This window comes from Anomaloglossus baeobatrachus, chromosome 3 (genome assembly GCF_048569485.1).
Source record: "Anomaloglossus baeobatrachus isolate aAnoBae1 chromosome 3, aAnoBae1.hap1, whole genome shotgun sequence".
Lineage (NCBI taxonomy): Eukaryota > Metazoa > Chordata > Amphibia > Anura > Aromobatidae > Anomaloglossus > Anomaloglossus baeobatrachus.
In genome coordinates, this window is record NC_134355.1 from 590,304,327 (window position 1) to 590,323,546 (window position 19,220).

At 46.2% G+C, this 19,220-nt stretch overlaps 3 non-coding genes across 3 annotated transcripts; all 3 read left to right on the forward strand.

Annotated features, from left to right (window-relative positions):
• The first annotated feature begins 10,752 nt into the window (after positions 1 to 10,752).
• On the forward strand, positions 10,753 to 10,825 carry TRNAA-AGC (transfer RNA alanine (anticodon AGC)). The gene has a single exon. It is a non-coding gene; the product is annotated as a tRNA-Ala (tRNA).
• A 1,521-nt stretch (positions 10,826 to 12,346) lies between these two features.
• On the forward strand, positions 12,347 to 12,419 carry TRNAA-AGC (transfer RNA alanine (anticodon AGC)). The gene has a single exon. It is a non-coding gene; the product is annotated as a tRNA-Ala (tRNA).
• A 105-nt stretch (positions 12,420 to 12,524) lies between these two features.
• Positions 12,525 to 12,610, forward strand: TRNAY-GUA (transfer RNA tyrosine (anticodon GUA)). Its single transcript is given in 2 exon segments — positions 12,525 to 12,561; positions 12,575 to 12,610. It is a non-coding gene; the product is annotated as a tRNA-Tyr (tRNA).
• The last annotated feature ends 6,610 nt before the right edge of the window (positions 12,611 to 19,220 follow it).

Consider the following 19,220-nt stretch of genomic DNA (forward strand, 5'->3'; position numbering starts at 1 on the left):
TCCAACCACAGTCTCCCTCGTTGCCACTAATTGGGCCACACACACCCCACTTGACTGGCATCAATTGATCACCCTTTTCAAAATGAAACCGATGCTTTGCATGAAGCACTCTCAAAAATACGCGTGCCTTTCCCGTCCCCTGGCTGACCCAGGGGAAGAAAAGTCCTCTGAGAGCCATGACTTGTTCATCTTGGTTCTTTTAGAAACACAGCGAGGGGACTCCAACCACAGTCTCCCTCGTTGCCACTAACTGGGCCACACACACCCCACTTGACTGGCATCAGTTGACCCAATTTTCAAGATGAAAAAGATGCTTTGCATGAAGCACTCTCAAAAATACGCGTGCCTTTCCCGTCCCCTGGCTGACCCAGGGGAAGAAAAGTCCTCTGAAAGCCATGACTTGTTCATCTTGGTTCTTTTAGAAACACAGCGAGGGGACTCCAACCACAGTCTCCCTCATTGCCACTAATTGGGCCACACACACCCCACTTGACTGGCATCACTTGATCCACCTTTTCAAAATGAAACAGATGCTTTGCATGAAGCACTCTCAAAAATACGCGTGCCTTTCCCGTCCCCTGGATGACCCAGGGGAAGAAAAGTCCTCTGAGAGCCATGACTTGTTCATCTTGGTTCTTTTAGAAACACAGCGAGGGGACTCCAACCACAGTCTCCCTCGTTGCCACTAATTGGGCAACACACACCCCACTTGACTGGCATCAGTTGACCCCCCTTTTGAAAAAGAAAAAGATGCTTCGCATGAAGCACTCTCAAAAATACACGTGCCTTTTCCGTCCCCTGGCTGACCCAGGGGAAGAAAAGTCCTCTGAGAGCCATGACTTGTACATCTTGGTTCTTTTAGAAACACAGCGAGGGGACTCCAACCACAGTCTCCCTTGTTGCCACTAATTGGGCCACACACACCCCACTTGACTGGCATCAGTTGACCCCCCTTTTGAAAAAGAAAAAGATGCTTTGCATGAAGCACTCTCAAAAATATGCGTGCCTTTCCCGTCCCCTGGCTGACCCAGGGGAAGAAAAGTCCTCTGAAAGCCATGACTTGTTCATCTTGGTTCTTTTAGAAACACAGCGAGGGGACTCCAACCACAGTCTCCCTCATTGCCACTAATTGGGCCACACACACCCCACTTGACTGGCATCACTTGATCCACCTTTTCAAAATGAAACAGATGCTTTGCATGAAGCACTCTCAAAAATACGCGTGCCTTTCCCATCCCCTGGCTGAGCCAGCGGAAGAAAAGTCCTCTGAGAGCCATGACTTGTTCATCTTGGTTCTTTTAGAAACACAGCGAGGGGACTCCAACCACAGTCTCCCTCGTTTCCACTAATTGGGCCACACACACCCCACTTGACTGGCATCAGTTGACCCAATTTTCAAGATGAAAAAGATGCTTTGCATGAAGCACTCTCAAGAATACGCGTGCCTTTCCCGTCCCCTGGCTGACCCAGGGGAAGAAAAGTCCTCTGAGAGCCATGACTTGTTCATCTTGGTTCTTTTAGAAACACAGCGAGGGGACTCCAACCACAGTCTCCCTCATTGCCACTAATTGGGTTACACGCACCCCACTTGACTGGCATCACTTGATCCACCTTTTGAAAAAGAAAAAGATGCTTTGCATGAAGCACTCTCAAAAATACGCGTGCCTTTCCCGTCCCCTGGCTGACCCAGGTGAAGAAAAGTCCTCTGAGAGCCATGACTTGTTCATCTTGGTTCTTTTAGAAACACAGCGAGGGGACTCCAACCACAGTCTCCCTCGTTTCCACTAATTGGGCCACACACACCCCACTTGACTGGCATCAATTGATCACCCTTTTCAAAATGAAACCGATGCTTTGCATGAAGCACTCTCAAAAATACGCGTGCCTTTCCCGTCCCCTGGCTGACCCAGGGGAAGAAAAGTCCTCTGAGAGCCATGACTTGTTCATCTTGGTTCTTTTAGAAACACAGCGAGGGGACTCCAACAACAGTCTCCCTCATTTCCACTAATTGGGCCACACACACCCCACTTGACTGGCATCAGTTGACCCAACTTTCAAGATGAAAAAGATGCTTTGCATGAAGCACTCTCAAAAATACGCGTGCCTTTCCCGTCCCCTGGCTGACCCAGGGGAAGAAAAGTCCTCTGAGAGCCATGACTTGTTCATCTTGGTTCTTTTAGAAACACAGCGAGGGGACTCCAACCACAGTCTCCCTCATTGCCACTAATTGGGCCACACACACCCCACTTGACTGGCATCACTTGATCCACCTTTTCAAAATGAAACAGATGCTTTGCATGAAGCACTCTCAAAAATACGCGTGCCTTTCCCATCCCCTGGCTTACCCAGGGGAAGAAAAGTCCTCTGAGAGCCATGATTTGTTCATTTTGGTTCTTTTAGAAACACAGCGAGGGGACTCCAACCACAGTCTCCCTCGTTGCCACTAATTGGGCCACACACACCCCACTTGACTGGCATCAGTTGACCCCCCGTTTGAAAAAGAAAAAGATGCTTTGCATGAAGCACTCTCAAAAATACACGTGCCTTTCCCGTCCCCTGGCTGACCCAGGGGAAGAAAAGTCCTCTGAGAGCCATGACTTGTTAATCTTGGTTCTTTTAGAAACACAGCGAGGGGACTCCAACCACAGTCTCCCTCGTTGCCACTAATTGGGCCACACACACCCCACTTGACTGGCATCAATTGATCACCCTTTTCAAAATGAAACCGATGCTTTGCATGAAGCACTCTCAAAAATACGCGTGCCTTTCCCGTCCCCTGGCTGACCCAGGGGAAGAAAAGTCCTCTGAGAGCCATGACTTGTTCATCTTGGTTCTTTTAGAAACACAGCGAGGGGACTCCAACCACAGTCTCCCTCGTTTCCACTAATTGGGCCACACACACCCCACTTGACTGGCATCAGTTGACCCAATTTTCAAGATGAAAAAGATGCTTTGCATGAAGCACTCTCAAAAATACGCGTGCCTTTCCCGTCCCCTGGCTGACCCAGGGGAAGAAAAGTCCTCTGAGAGCCATGACTTGTTCATCTTGGTTCTTTTAGAAACACAGTGAGGGGACTCCAACCACAGTCTCCCTCATTGCCACTAATTGGGCCACACACACCCCACTTGACTGGCATCACTTGATCCACCTTTTCAAAATGAAACAGATGCTTTGCATGAAGCACTCTCAAAAATACGCGTGCCTTTCCCATCCCCTGGCTGACCCAGGGGAAGAAAAGTCCTCTGACAGCCATGACTTGTTCATCTTGGTTCTTTTAGAAACACAGCGAGGGGACTCCAACCACAGTCTCCCTCGTTGCCACTAATTGGGCAACACACACCCCACTTGACTGGCATCAGTTGACCCCCCTTTTGAAAAAGAAAAAGATGCTTCACATGAAGCACTCTCAAAAATACACGTGCCTTTTCCGTCCCCTGGCTGACCCAGGGGAAGAAAAGTCCTCTGAGAGCCATGACTTGTTCATCTTGGTTCTTTTAGAAACACAGCGAGGGGACTCCAACCACAGTCTCCCTCGTTGCCACTAATTGGGCCACACACACCCCACTTGACTGGCATCAGTTGACCCCCCTTTTGAAAAAGAAAAAGATGCTTTTCATGAAGCACTCTCAAAAATACACGTGCCTTTCCCTTCCCCTGGCTGACCCAGGTGAAGAAAAGTCCTCTGAGAGCCATGACTTGTTCATCTTGGTTCTTTTAGAAACACAGCAAGGGGACTCCAACCACAGTCTCCCTCGTTTCCACTAATTGGGCCACACACACCCCACTTGACTGGCATCAATTGATCACCCTTTTCAAAATGAAATCGATGCTTTGCATGAAGCACTCTCAAAAATACGCGTGCCTTTCCCGTCCCCTGGCTGACCCAGGGGAAGAAAAGTCTTCTGAGAGCCATGACTTGTTCATCTTGGTTCTTTTAGAAACACAGCGAGGGGACTCCAACCACAGTCTCCCTCGTTGCCACTAATTGGGCCACACACACCCCACTTGACTGGCATCAATTGATCACCCTTTTCAAAATGAAACCGATGCTTTGCATGAAGCACTCTCAAAAATACGCGTGCCTTTCCCGTCCCCTGGCTGACCCAGGGGAAGAAAAGTCCTCTGAGAGCCATGACTTGTTCATCTTGGTTCTTTTAGAAACACAGCGAGGGGACTCCAACCACAGTCTCCCTCGTTTCCACTAATTGGGCCACACACACCCCACTTGACTGGCATCAGTTGACCCAATTTTCAAGATGAAAAAGATGCTTTGCATGAAGCACTCTCAAAAATACGCGTGCCTTTCCCGTCCCCTGGCTGACCCAGGGGAAGAAAAGTCCTCTGAAAGCCATGACTTGTTCATCTTGGTTCTTTTAGAAACACAGCGAGGGGACTCCAACCACAGTCTCCCTCATTGCCACTAATTGGGCCACACACACCCCACTTGACTGGCATCACTTGATCCACCTTTTCAAAATGAAACAGATGCTTTGCATGAAGCACTCTCAAAAATACGCGTGCCTTTCCCATCCCCTGGCTGACCCAGGGGAAGAAAAGTCCTCTGAGAGCCATGACTTGTTCATCTTGGTTCTTTTAGAAACACAGCGAGGGGACTCCAACCACAGTCTCCCTCGTTGCCACTAATTGGGCAACACACACCCCACTTGACTGGCATCAGTTGACCCCCCTTTTGAAAAAGAAAAAGATGCTTCGCATGAAGCACTCTCATAAATACACGTGCCTTTTCCGTCCCCTGGCTGACCCAGGGGAAGAAAAGTCCTCTGAGAGCCATGACTTGTTCATCTTGGTTCTTTTAGAAACACAGCGAGGGGACTCCAACAACAGTCTCCCTCGTTGCCACTAATTGGGCCACACACACCCCACTTGACTGGCATCAGTTGACCCCCCTTTTGAAAAAGAAAAAGATGCTTCACATGAAGCACTCTCAAAAATACACGTGCCTTTTCCGTCCCCTGGCTGACCCAGGGGAAGAAAAGTCCTCTGAGAGCCATGACTTGTACATCTTGGTTCTTTTAGAAACACAGCAAGGGGACTCCAACCACAGTCTCCCTCGTTGCCACTAATTGGGCCACACACACCCCACTTGACTGGCATCAGTTGACCCCCCTTTTGAAAAAGAAAAAGATGCTTTTCATGAAGCACTCTCAAAAATACACGTGCCTTTCCCTTCCCCTGGCTGACCCAGGTGAAGAAAAGTCCTCTGAGATCCATGACTTGTTCATCTTGGTTCTTTTGGAAACACAGCGAGGGGACTCCAACCACAGTCTCCCTCATTTCCACTAATTGGGCCACACACACCCCACTTGACTGGCATCAATTGATCACCCTTTTCAAAATGAAACAGATGGTTTGCATGAAGCACTCTCAAAAATACACGTGCCTTTCCCGTCCCCAGGCTGACCCAGGGGAAGAAAAGTCCTCTGAGAGCCATGACTTGTTCATCTTGGTTCTTTTAGAAACACAGCGAGGGGACTCCAACCACAGTCTCCCTCGTTGCCACTAATTGGGCCACACACACCCCACTTGACTGGCATCAGTTGACCCCCCTTTTGAAAAAGAAAAAGATGCTTTGCATGAAGCACTCTCAAAAATACACGTGCCTTTCCCGTCCCCTGGCTGACCCAGGTGAAGAAAAGTCCTCTGAGAGCCATGACTTGTTCATCTTGGTTCTTTTAGAAACACAGCGAGGGGACTCCAACCACAGTCTCCCTCGTTTCCACTAATTGGGCCACACACACCCCACTTGACTGGCATCAATTGATCACCCTTTTCAAAATGAAACCGATGCTTTGCATGAAGCACTCTCAAAAATACGCGTGCCTTTCCCGTCCCCTGGCTGACCCAGGGGAAGAAAAGTCCTCTGAGAGCCATGACTTGTTCATCTTGGTACTTTTAGAAACACAGCGAGGGGACTCCAACCACAGTCTCCCTCGTTGCCACTAATTGAGCCACACACACCCCACTTGACTGGCATCACTTGATCCCCCTTTTCTAAATGAAACGGATGCTTTGCATGAAGCACTCTCAAAAATACACGTGCCTTTCCCGTCCCCTGGCTGACCCAGGGGAAGAAAAGTCCTCTGAGAGCCATGACTTGTTCATCTTGGTTCCTTTAGAAACACAGCAAGGGGACTCCAACCACAGTCTCCCTCGTTTCCACTAATTGGGCCACAAACACCCCACTTGACTGGCATCAATTGACCCAATTTTCAATATGAAAAAGATGCTTTGCATGAAGCACTCTCAAAAATACGGGTGCCTTTCGCCTCCCGTCCCCTGGCTGACCCAGGGGAAGAAAAGTCCTCTGAGAGCCATGACTTGTTCATCTTGGTTCTTTTAGAAACACAGCGAGGGGACTCCAACCACAGTCTCCCTCGTTTCCACTAATTGGGCCACACACACCCCACTTGACTGGCATCAGTTGACCCAATTTTCAAGATGAAAAAGATGCTTTGCATGAAGCACTCTCAAAAATACGCGTGCCTTTCCCGTCCCCTGGCTGACCCAGGGGAAGAAAAGGCCTCTGAAAGCCATGACTTGTTCATCTTGGTTCTTTTAGAAACACAGCGAGGGGACTCCAACCACAGTCTCCCTCATTGCCACTAATTGGGCCACACACACCCCACTTGACTGGCATCAGGACACCTGGCTGCAGGACACGACAAGATCCCCAAGGCGTATGTGGCAATCTCAGGCAATTTATCCAGATTGGAAGCCTAAAATGAGCAGGCCTCAAGTTGCACAGTAATGGCATCGATGTTTCCTTTCATATACTCATATATCTGTGTGTCCTCCTCTTTTTCCTTGTCCAGTTCTTTTGTTTTCGCATGAGTATATGTCCTAGTCACTTTCCCATGTGTTTGTGTTGTGAGTTGTTTGTCACCTTTTGGACACCTTTGAGGGCGTTTTCTAGGTGTTTTTATGTGTTTGTGATTGCCTGCCATTGTTTCCTATGCAGTTCGACGAACGTTCGACAAGCCGCACTCGAATGGGACGTCCATTTGGCAAACCGACCTCGAGCCGAACCGCAACTGGTTCGCTCATCTCTAGTGCTTACGTTTTGAAGTACAACGGAGGAGACCCTTCGAGCTGGAATTGAACCAGCGACCAAAGGATTTGCTAATTTACTTCTACAGTCCTCCACTCTACCAGCTGAGCTATCAAAGGCTTGTTTTGGCTTTAGTTGAAATCGATCCCGCTACCTCTCACATGCGAAGCGAGCGCTCTACCACTTGAGCTAATTCCCCTGGCGTGACAGTTGTGCTTTTAGTTTCTTGCCACACTTCATAGGGATTTTCTTATCATGTCAGGTGAGAAGCTGCATTGTTATATGGTATTTTCTTTCTGTAAGAATAGCTTTTTTTTTTTTTTTTAAGTGTGAATTCTATGTTGCCATAGTAGAAGATCATCGGAGGACTTTACAAGATGAAGGGTTGCTTCCAAATACATGCACGCCTCTTCCAAGCAAAGCCTTTACATATCTACGGAGAAGCGAGCGGTAAGCAATGAAAAATTCCTTAATAGTTTGGAGAAGAAAGTTACAATGTAGTGCAATCTCAGGCAGAGCCGTTGACCTTTTTGGTTGTAAGGCTGAAAAAACACGGATTATAGGAAATGCTGGCACGTGGTGAATTCCTCCTGGTCCTGAAGGACCATGCGGTGACCAGGAATTTGGGGCTTTAGTTTTAGTTTTGATCTGAAAGGCGTTTGCCGTTGACAGAAGAGTTTTGGTGAAATGTAATGATGACCTGTATCAAAAAAATCAATTATCAGAGGATGGTTTCGATCCATCGACCTCTTGGTTATGGGCCCAGCACGCTTCCGCTGCGCCACGCTACTGCCGGTGGTCTGCCCTTTGAGGAGGTCTATTTATCGACTGACTTTTCAAAAAAGACTAAAAGGTATTTGGTCTATATGATGGAATCCATCAGCAGGAGCTCATTGTCGGCGTCTCGAGTCCTCCTGAGCATCAGCAATTGTCTCTTTGTTTTTCATGATTTTGTTTTCTCATATTATGTTAAAAAGTTGATCTGAGAAACCTGTGCCTGGCCTGCCTGGCTGAGAGTTCTTGTAGAAAGAACAGTTTGTGTCGCTGTGGCGCAATCAGTTAACATGTTCGGCTTTTAACCAAAAGGTTGGTGGTTCAAGCCAACTCAGAGACGATGTCCTTTTTTGCTTGAGTAGCAGGTGACATACGGGTGAAGAAGGTTCCACGTTGGCTTTCATTTGCTCTCCCGACAAATAGCTCTGTTGCTCGCTGCCTACGTTTTGAACTCCCGAGTTAGAATGGAGGATGTGGGGGTGGGGGTGGGGGTGCGGGTGGCAGATCGCAGAGGGCAGCGGCGGATCGGGAGATGTGGGTGTGGGGGTGCGGGCAGCAGATCGGGTGGCAGATCGCGGAGGGCAGCGGCGGATCGGGAGGTGTGGGGGTGAGGGTGCTGGCAGCAGATACGAGGGGTGGGGGTGTGGGTGGCAGATCGCGGAGGGCGGCGGATCGGGAGGCCGGTTTCATACAGTGCAATGGCAGCGCGGCAACTTCCGGGTCCCATGCTCCGGTCACATAACAGCATGGGACCGGAGCTTGTCGCCCTGCCATTGCACTGTGTACACTCACTGTGCTGGCGTGCTGCAGGGAACGGGAAGTGAAGCTGATGGGGCGGTCACCAGCTACAGATCCACTGTGATTGGAGACAGCGGTCACAAGGCCAATCTCTCCAATCAGAGCTACTGGAGCTGGGGGAGGGGGATCCAGTGAAGTCACCCAGTTCCAGCCAATGGCCAGTGCTATAGCTGCACTGGCCAGGGCTGGATTTCAATGTTTCAGTCACTTTAAGTGGCTGGAACTTTACAGTGGCTGTGATTGGTTGAGCGGCGTTCGTCAGCCAATCACAGCCTCCGTAGGTCCGGGGAGGAGGCACCACCCCTCCTGAGGTAAGGTACAGGTCCCCTCCTCCCCGAATCTGCGGTTTATGCTAACTTTTCGCAGTCACTGGAGGCTCCGGTGCCGCGATTACGCCATGACGGAAAGATCCGTCCTTGGTCGTTAAGGCCCAGGGCACCATGACTGATCTTTCCATCCATGGTCATGAAAGGGTTAATATAAATGAGGAAGCAAGCACATTACAGTAAATTGTATATCACAGGATAAGCTGTTCTACTTTATTCAATAGGAGACGTGTTACGTATTCTTGGCACCTAGCCAATAAGTTCGTTTAAAATATTTGTACAACTTCCGGAATAAATCAGTCTTACTTTCTATTCATATCTGAGTACATCTCTAGTGTGAGTGAAAGAGAGTGGTATGCATGCTACCACAAGTAACTCATAATTTGGACTGCAGACAGTTTAAGAGGGATGCATGACTGAATGGAATCAACCAAAATTAAGGCTTTATCATTTGGCGCCCAACGAACCTTAGGACGAAGCTCTGGATGGCGGACGGCCGTACTGGCCCCTTAATTCGAAATGCAACTACCGGAACTTGGAGATGCACACTCCAGCTGCAGGTGAGAAAATTTGTCTAATCTCACCTTGCAAACCTCCTGTGTATACTTGCATTTCGAAGGAGGGGGTGGGCTGTCCCAGTCCAGACACCTAATGACCCCCATCATGCATGAGATAAGCCGTCCTAAGAGATCCCACACCAAGGTGGTCAGGTTCACCTTAAGCTGTCTGTATAATGTAATATAATGTAATGTGGTTTGGGGGTTTTTGTCTGCTCTTTGAGAAAAGCAGAAGTTCTATGTTATTTTTCTCTGACTTAACTGCAGGGGAAAATGAGGAAGTTGTTATATACGCTGGATATATGGACATATATATGGTTATATCTGCAGGTGAGATCAGCCACCTGGATGGTGTATATAGTGTCCTTATTGTTATGTCATTGTGTTTACCTGTGTCTACCTGATGAAATGTCTGTCTATTTGCAGCAGGTGGCGTACTTGCTGGTTATGAGAAACGGGAATTTCTGTGTGCTTTGTTCATACGGCAGAAAAAGGGGAAGTGTCACGATAATGTAGTGAGAGCTGTCTTCGAGTGAAGAAAAAAAACTCTGAAGCTGTACTTTGAAGTTAACTGTTTATGTATACTGTTATGTATACTGTGAGATACACTGGTGTGTGACGTGTTCGGTCGATAGTTGATGCATCCAGCAGCAGAGTGGTGCAGCGGAAGCGTGTTGGGCCCATAACCCAGAGGTCGATGGATCGAAACCATCCTCTGCTATGAGATCATTTTTATAGAAGTCGCCAAATCTCTTCTGTCAACACAAACGCGTTTCTGATCAAAAATATAAACCAAAGGCCCAAATCCCTGCTCATCGCATGCTGATGGACAAAGAAGAATTCCCCACGTCACAGCATTTCCTATAGCCCGGGTGTTTTTCAGCCCCACAGCCAAAAAGACCATTGGCTCTGCATGCGTTTTTGCTACGTCGCAACTTTCTTCTCCAAATTATTAAGGCTTTTTTCATGCCTTACCACTCAGTTCTGCACATATGTGCAAAGGGTTTGCTTGGAAGAGGTGTGCATGTATTTATAAGCCACCCGTCACCCTATGAACTCCTCCGATGATCTTCTTCTATGGCAAAATGGTATCCGCACTTAAAAAAAAAAAAAAGCGATCTACTTTTCAGAAATCAATTGGCATGTAACAATGCAACTTCACCCCTGACTTTATGTGAAAGCCACCACAGAGTGTGGGAAGAAAGTAAAGGCAAGTCTACCATGCCAGGGGGATTAGCTCAAGTGGTAGAGCGCTCGCTTAGCATGCGAGAGGTAGCGGGATCAATGCCCGCATTCTCCAAAGCTAATTTTGTTTTTTTCACATGGTAGTAGAGAGTTTCTTTTTACCTCATGCTCAAGGCTCCAACAGCTAAAACTAGGAAGCTTTCAACCATGAGCAAAACAAGCCTTCGATACCTCAGCTGGTAGAGCGGAGGACTGTAGCAGTAAATAAGCAATCCTTAGGTTGCTGGTTCAATTCCGGATCGAAGGAGTTTTTTGTGTATTCTATCTGATGGTTCATCCTCCTGGTCAACACAGCCCAGCTATGCTCCTTCTGTCCATCTACAACAGGTCTTTTAGAAAGGTTTCCTCCGTTGTACCCGAGGAGGTCAAAACAAAGGCAGAGAGCAACAGAGATTTACTTGTTGGGAGAGCATCTCAGCTGAAAACCAACATGGAATCTTTTCCACCCATAACATGCGATGCCAGCAAAAGAGACCATGGTCCCTGGGAAAACACGGCTAAGCTCCTTCCCTCTATCGACAAAGAGCACTTTAAGAAAGGTCTCTTCTGTTGTACCTAGGGAGTTCAATAGAAAGGTAGCGAGCAACAGGGCTTTTTATTGGAAGAGCAGATGAAAGCCAACGTATAATCTTCTTCCCCCGTAGCATGCTACTCAAGCAAAAGTGGCCCACGTCCCTGGGTGGGCTTGAACCACCAACCTTTCCGGTTAACAGCCGAACACACTAACCAATTGCGCCACAGAGACTCAGACGTCTGGCCTTCCCACAGGAACTCCCAGCCAGGCCAGGCGCAGGTTCCTCAGGGGAACCTTTGAACATGATATTACAAAAAGAAATCAGCAAAAACAAAGAGACAATTGCCGGTGCTCAGTAGAGCTCATGTTGCCGACAATAAAATCCTGCTGTCGGATTCCATCCCATAGACACCCTCCCTTCTAGTCACTTTTCAAAAGTCAGTCAATAAGTAAAATTCTCCTCAAGATAGCAGCATCCAGCAGCAGAGTGGCGCAGCAGAAGCGTGCTGGGCCATAACCCAGAGGTCGATGGATCAAAACCATCCTCTGCTAAGAGATCATTTTTATAGAAGTCGCCAAATCTCTTCTGTCAACACAAACGCGTTTCTGATCAAAAATATAAACCAAAGGCCCAAATCCCTGCTCATTGCATGCTGATGGAAAAAGAAGAATTCCCCACGTCACAGCATTTCCTATAGCCCGGGTGTTTTTCAGCCCCACAGCCAAAAAGACCAATGGCTCTGCATGCGTTTTTGCTACGTCGCAACTTTCTTCTCCAAATTATTAAGGCTTTTTTCATGCCTTACCACTCAGTTCTCCATTTATCTGCAAAGGGTTTGCTTGGAAGAGGTGTGCATGTATTCATAAGCCACCCGTCACCCTATGAACTCCTCCGATGATCTTCTACTATGGCAAAATGGTATCCGCACTTAAAAAAAAAAAAAAAAAAGCGATCTACTTTTCAGAAATCAATTGGCATGTAACAATGCAACTTCACCCCTGACTTTATGTGAAAGCCACCACAGCGTGTGGGAAGAAAGTAAAGATAAGTCTATCATGCAAGGGGGATTAGCTCAAGTGGTAGAGCGCTCGCTTAGCATGCGAGAGGTAGCGGGATCGATGCCCGCATTCTCCAAAGCTGATTCTTTTTTTTCACATGGTAGTAGAGAGTTTCTTTTTACCTCATGCGCAAGGCTCCAACAGCTAAAACTAGGAGGCTTTCAAGCATGAGCAAAACATGCCTTCGATAGCTTAGCTGGTAGAGCGGAGGACTGTAGCAGTAAATTAGCAATCCTTAGGTCGCTGGTTCAATTCCGGCTCGAAGGAATTTTTTGTGAATTCTAACGGATGGTTCATCCTCCTGGTCAACACAGCCCAGCTATGCTCCTTCTGTCCATCTACAACAGGTCTTTTAGAAAGGTTTCCTCCGTTGTACCCGAGGAGGTCAAAACAAAGGCAGAGAGCAACAGAGATTTACTTGTTGGGACAGCAGCTCAGCTGAAACCCAACATGGAATCTTTTCCACCCATAACATGCGATGCCAGCAAAAGAGACCATGGTCCCTGGGAAAACACGGCTAAGCTCCTTCCATCTATCTACAAAGAGCTCTTTTAGAAAGGTCTCTTCTGTTGTATCTAGGGAGTTCAAAAGGTAGGTAGCGAGCAAGCAACAGGGCTTTTTATTGGAAGAGCAGATGAAAGCCAACGTGGAATCTTCTTCCCCCGTAGCATGCTACTCAAGCAAAAGTGGCCCACGTCCCTGGGTGGACTTGAACCACCAACCTTTCGGTTAACAGCCGAACGCACTAACCGATTGCACCACAGAGACGCAGATGTCTGGCCTTTCCGCGGGAACTCCCAGCCAGGCCAGGCGCAGGTTCCTCAGGGGAACCCTTTGAACATAATATGACAAAAAGAAATCAGCAAAAACAAAGAGACAATTGCCGGTGCTCAGTAGAGCTCAAGTTGCCGACAATAAGATCCTGCTGTCGGATTCCATCCCATAGACATCCTCCCTTCTAGTCACTTTTCAAAAGTCAGTCGATAAGTACAATTCTCCTCAAGGAAGAAGCATCCAGCAGCAGAGTGGCGCAGCGGAAGCGTGCTGGGCCCATAATGCAGAGGTCGATGGATCGAAACCATCCTCTGCTAAGAGATCATTTTTATAGAAGTCGCCAAATCTCTTCTGTCAACACAAACGCGTTTCTGATCAAAAACATAAACCAAAGGCCCAAATCCCTGCTCATCGCATGCTGATGGACAAAGAAGAATTCCCCACGTCACAGCATTTCCTATAGCCCGGGTGTTTTTCAGCCCCACAGTTAAAAAGACCAATGGCTCTGCATGCGTTTTTGCTACGTCGCAACTTTCTTCTCCAAATTATTAAGGCTTTTTTCATGCCTTACCACTCAGTTCTGCACATATATGCAAAGGGTTTGCTTGGAAGAGTTGTGCATGTATTCATAAGCCACCCGTCACCCTATAAACTCCTCCGATGATCTTCTACTATGGCAAAATGGTATCCGCACTAGAGATGAGCGAACCGGTCCCGGTTCGGCTCGAGGTCGGTTCGCCGAACGGAGGTCCCGTTCTAGTTCGGCTCGTCGAACGTTCGACGAACCGAACTCGAATCAATAGGCTATAATGGGAGGCAATCACAAACACATAAAAATGCATTATAAATGTACACAAACAGTTAATAAACATTGCCATAACACTTACCGGTCCTCGCGATCCCTTCTGCACTCTGTCTCCTGCCGCTATTCCATCCGATGATCGCTGAATCCTCCCGGTGACGGCACTGCCAGCAGAGATGCAGGACCTATCGTGACGTCAAAATAGCCATGTGACCAGTCACGTGGCTATTATCTCATTGGCTACAGACTGGTCACATGACTATGACACGTCATGTAGGACCTGCGAGTGCATCTCTCCGGTACACGGTGCACATATGTGTATCGCCGTGTACCGGCGACATGCTCTAGCACACGGTCGACTCCCCATTCCGTTAGGAACCGGCTGACACAGCCGGTCATTAACGGAGATCACCGTTGCCATAGCACCATAGTTGTCACCGCTAACCGCGGCTCCAAGAGCACCGTTGCTATGGTAACGCGTCTGTCAGCGTTACCGCTGACAGCCAGCACTGATCACTCACGGAGTGAAGGCTGCACGCTGCTTCCCGATTGTAGTAAGGATTGTACTGAGGATGAGGTTCCCCAGCCCCAAGTGATGAGCTGGTGCACATCATCCTCACTATAATCGTCACTACTACTACACTAGTGAGGATTGTAGTGAGGATGAGGTTCCCCAGTCCCAAGTGATGGGCTGGTGAACCTCATCCTCACTACAATCGTCACTACTACTACACTAGAAAGAAAGAAGACAGAAGAACAGGATCGTGGAGGGCTGACAGGGGGTAATAAAGATGGAGTCTCTAATGTGTCTGTGTATTTATTTCTATTAAAGTATTTTTTCTCTGTGTGGTGTTTTTTTTAACCCTTTATTGGAGATTCTTAATGGCCGGGTCAAACGTGCCTGACATTAAGAATCTCTGGCTTAATACTGGCTAGTAAAACAAAGCCAGTATTAACTCATGATTACCCAACAAGCCACCTGGCTCCAGGGCTGTTGGAAGAGTTGGATACAGCGCCAGATGATGGCGCTTCTATGAGAGCGCCATTTTCTGGGACGGCTGCGGACTGAAATCCGCAGCAGAGGCGCCCAGAAACCTCGGGCTAACCTGTGCTGCGGATTCCAATCCCCAGCTGCCTAGTTGTACCCGGCTGGACACAAAAATGGGGCAAAGCCCACGTCATTTGTTTTTTAATTATTTCATGAAATAAGTGAAATAATTAAAAAAAAACGGGCTTCCCTATATTTTTGGTTCCCAGCCGGGTACAAATAGGCAACTGGGGGTTGGAGGCAGCCCGTGGCTGCCTGCTGTACCTGGCTAGCATACAAAAATATGGCAAAGCCCACATCATTTTTTTGGTGGGCAAAAAAATTCTGCATACAGTCCTGGATGGAGTATGCTGAGCCTTGTAGTTCTGCAGCTGCTGTCTGCTCTTCTCCATACAGACAGACAGCAGCTGCAGAACTACAAGGCTCAGCATACTCCATCCAGGACTGTATGCAGAAGTTTTTTGCCCCCTGAAAAAATTATGTGGGCTTCGCCATATTTTTGTATGCTAGCCAGGTACAGCAGGCAGGTACGGCTGCCCCCAACCCCCAGTTGCCTATTTGTACCCGGCTGGGAACCAAAAATAAAGGGAAGCCCTTTTTTTTATTATTTCATGAATTTCATGAAATAATTAGAAAACAAATGACATAGGCTTCGCCCCATTTTTGTGTCCAGCCAGGTACAACTAGGCAGCTGGAGATTAGAATCCGCAGCACAGGTTGGCCTGAGCTTTCTGGGCCCCACTGCTGCGAATTGCAGTCTGCAGCCGCCTCAGAAAATGGCATTTTCATAGAAGCGTCATCTTCTGGCGCGGTATCCAACTCTTCCAGCACCTGCCTGCTATACCTGGCTAGCATACAAAAAAATGGCGAAGCTCACGTCCTTTTTTTGTAGTTTTTTGGCAAAAAAAATAAAAAATGCTTCCCTGGATTTTCCATTGCCAGTGAAGGTAACACCAAGCAGTGGGGGTTAGCAGCCAGTAGCTGCTTGGATTACCCTTAGCTAGCAATACAAAAAATGCAGCAGGAGCCCATATATATTGTTTTTAATTATTTATTTAAATAACTAAAAATAAAATGGGCTTCCCTGTATTTTGATTGCTGGACATCACAGTGCTGTAAAAATAAATCTTTAAAAAAATGACGTAGCGCTCCGCGGTATTTTTGATTCTCAGCGCAGATAAAGCAGACAGCGATGGGTTGCCACCCCCATCTGCCTGCCATTACCTTGGTTGGCAATTAAAATACAGGGAAGCCCATTAATTTTTTCTATTTAAAAAATAGTTAAAAAAAAAATGACGTTGGGTCCCCCCATTTTTGATAGCCAGCTAGGGTAAAGCAGACGGCTGTAGCCTGAAAACCACAGCTGGCAGCTTTACCGTGGTTGGGGATCCAATGTGGAGGTCACCTCAGGCTCTTTTTTATAATTATTTTATAAATATTAATAATTACACAATAAAAGTAGGGTCCCCCCCAAATTGGATCACCAGCCAAGGTAAAGCGGACAGCTGTGGTCTGGTATTCTCAGGGTGGGAAGGTCCATAGTTATTGGGCCTTCACAGCCTAAAAATAGCAGGCCGCAGGCACCCCAGACGTGGCGCATCCACTAGATGCGCCAATCCTGGCGCTTCACCCCAGCTCATCCCGTGCCCTGGTGCAGTGGCAAACGGGGTAATAAATCGGGTTGATACTAGCTGTAAAGTAACCTGAGATCAAGCCCAGCAGTTTGTGATGTCATGGCGTCTATTAGATACCCAAATCATAAACTGTCAGTACTAACAAAAAAAAAAAAATCGACAAAAGAAATTTATTTGAAAAAACAGTCCCCAAAACATTTCCTCTTTCACCAATTTATTGTAAGAAAAAAAATAAAGGGGTCCCACAACGACTCTGGACCATCTAGAATATGGGGGGGAGACACTCAGGGAACGTATCCGCCATTTTCTAGGAGTGCGGACCCTTCATGTGAGGAGTGTGGGTGCAATGAATCTGCACTCACTCTTCTCGGGTCCACAGCAGCAGAGTCCATGTCGTAATGGTTGCTACCAAAGCTGCAATGCCCTGCTCATGAGGTAAGGGCATGCCTAATCAGGAGAACTACTGTAGAGGAAGCTCTGCTCACTGGTATATAGGTGCTCAGAGGTAATAATAGATAAAATTAGTGAGTAACCTCGGCACTCTAAATCTCCCAGACTAAGTCAGTAAGTCACAATGGATAGTAATGCAAAATCACTCTTTATTGGTCCGTATTAAGAAAAAAAAAATTTTCATAAGCATATATGTTTTTGTCCAAAACAAGTTACAAATGACGTTTCGGCCTGAGCCTTCGTCAGATTGGACTTATCTGCATGTAATCATGAAAAATGACAATAATCAGTATCACATAAGAGTGAGAGAACAATAACATAAACTCGAACAATGTAGAGGTACAATTGGGATGCAGCAAAAAAATTGCAACACAGCAAGAAATGAAACACATGATACAAATGTCATAATACAGTACAAGGACAATATAGTAATGACAAATATGGGGTCAGAGTAGGCTTAGACAGCTCTGGTACGAAAGAGATGTCAATCGTAAAGTAACAAGTGCAGTAGGTGTAGAGCTACAGTATGCATGGCAGAGCTAATGGGTAGACCGACCATAGAAAAAGAACGGAGAAAAAGTAGAGAAAAAGTGGAGAAAAAATGGAGAAAAAAATGGAGAAAAAGAGGAGAAAAAGTGGAGAAAAAGTGGAGAAAAAATGGAGAAAAAAAAGGAGAAAAAATGGAGAAAAAGTGGAGAATAAGTGGAGAATAAGTGGAGAAAAAATGGAGAATAAGTGGAGAAAAAATGGAGAAAAAGTGGAGAAAAAGTGGAGAAAAAATGGAGAAAAAAATGGAGAAAAAGTGGAGAATAAGTGGAGAATAAGTGGAGAAAAAGTGGAGAATAAGTGGAGAATAAGTGGAGAAAAAGTGGAGAATAAGTGGAGAATAAGTGGAGAAAAAGTGGAGAATAAGTGGAGAAAAAGTGGAGAAAAAGTGGAGAAAAAGTGGAGAAAAAGTGGAGAAAAAAATGGAGAAAAAATGGAGGAAAAGTGGAGAAAAAAATGGAGAAAAAGTGGAGAAAAAGTGGAGAAAAAATGGAGAATGAGTGGAGAAAAAATGGAGAAAAAGTGGAGAAAAAGTGGAGAAAAAGTGGAGAAAAAGTGGAGAAAACATGGAGAAAAATTGGAGAAAAAGTGGAGAAAAAGTGGAGAAAAAGTGGAGTTTTTCTCCACTTTTTCTCCACTTTTTCTCCATTTTTTTCTCCATCTGGAGAAAAAGTGGAGAAAAAGTGGAGAATAAGTGGAGAAAAAATGGAGAATAAGTGGAGAAAAAATGGAGAAAAAGTGGAGAAAAAATGGAGAAAAAAATGGAGAAAAAGTGGAGAAAAAGTGGAAAAAAAGTGGAGAAAAAGTGGAGAATAAGTGGAGAAAAAGTGGAGAATAAGTGGAGAAAAAGTGGAGAAAAAGTGGAGAAAAAGTGGTGAAAAAATGGAGAAAAAGTGGAGAAAAAAATGGAGAAAAAGTGGAGAAAAAGTGGAGAAAAAGTGGAGAAAAAGTGGAGAAAAAATGGAGAATAAGTGGAGAAAAAATGGAGAATAAGTGGAGAAAAAATGGAGAAAAAGTGGAGAAAAAATGGAAAAAAAATGGAGAAAAAGTGGAGAAAAAATGTAGAAAAAGTGGAGAAAAAGTGGAGAAAAAAATGGAGAAAAAGTGGAGAATAAGTGGAGAAAAAATGGAGAATAAGTGAAGAAAAAATGGAGAAAAAAATGGAGAAAAAGTGGAGAAAAAGTGGAGAATAAGTGGAGTAAAAGTGGAGTAAAAGTGGAGAAAAAGTGGAGAATAAGTGGAGAAAAAATGGAGAATAAGTGGAGGAAAAAAGGAGAAAAAAATGGAGAAAAAGTGGAGAAAAAGTGGAGAAAAATGGAGAAAAAAATGGAGAAAAAGTGGAGAAAAAATGTAGAAAAAGTGGAGAAAAAGTGGAGAAAAAAATGGAGAAAAAGTGGAGAATAAGTGGAGAAAAAATGGAGAATAAGTGGAGAAAAAATGGAGAAAAAAATGGAGAAAAAGTGGAGAAAAAGTGGAGAAAAAGTGGAGAAAAAGTGGAGAAAAAAATGGAGAAAAAGTGGAGAAAAAGTGTTGAAAAAGTGGAGAAAAAATGGAGAAGAAGTGGAGAAAAAGTGGAGAAAAAAATGGAGAAAAAGTGGAGAAAAAGTGGAGTAAAATTGGAGA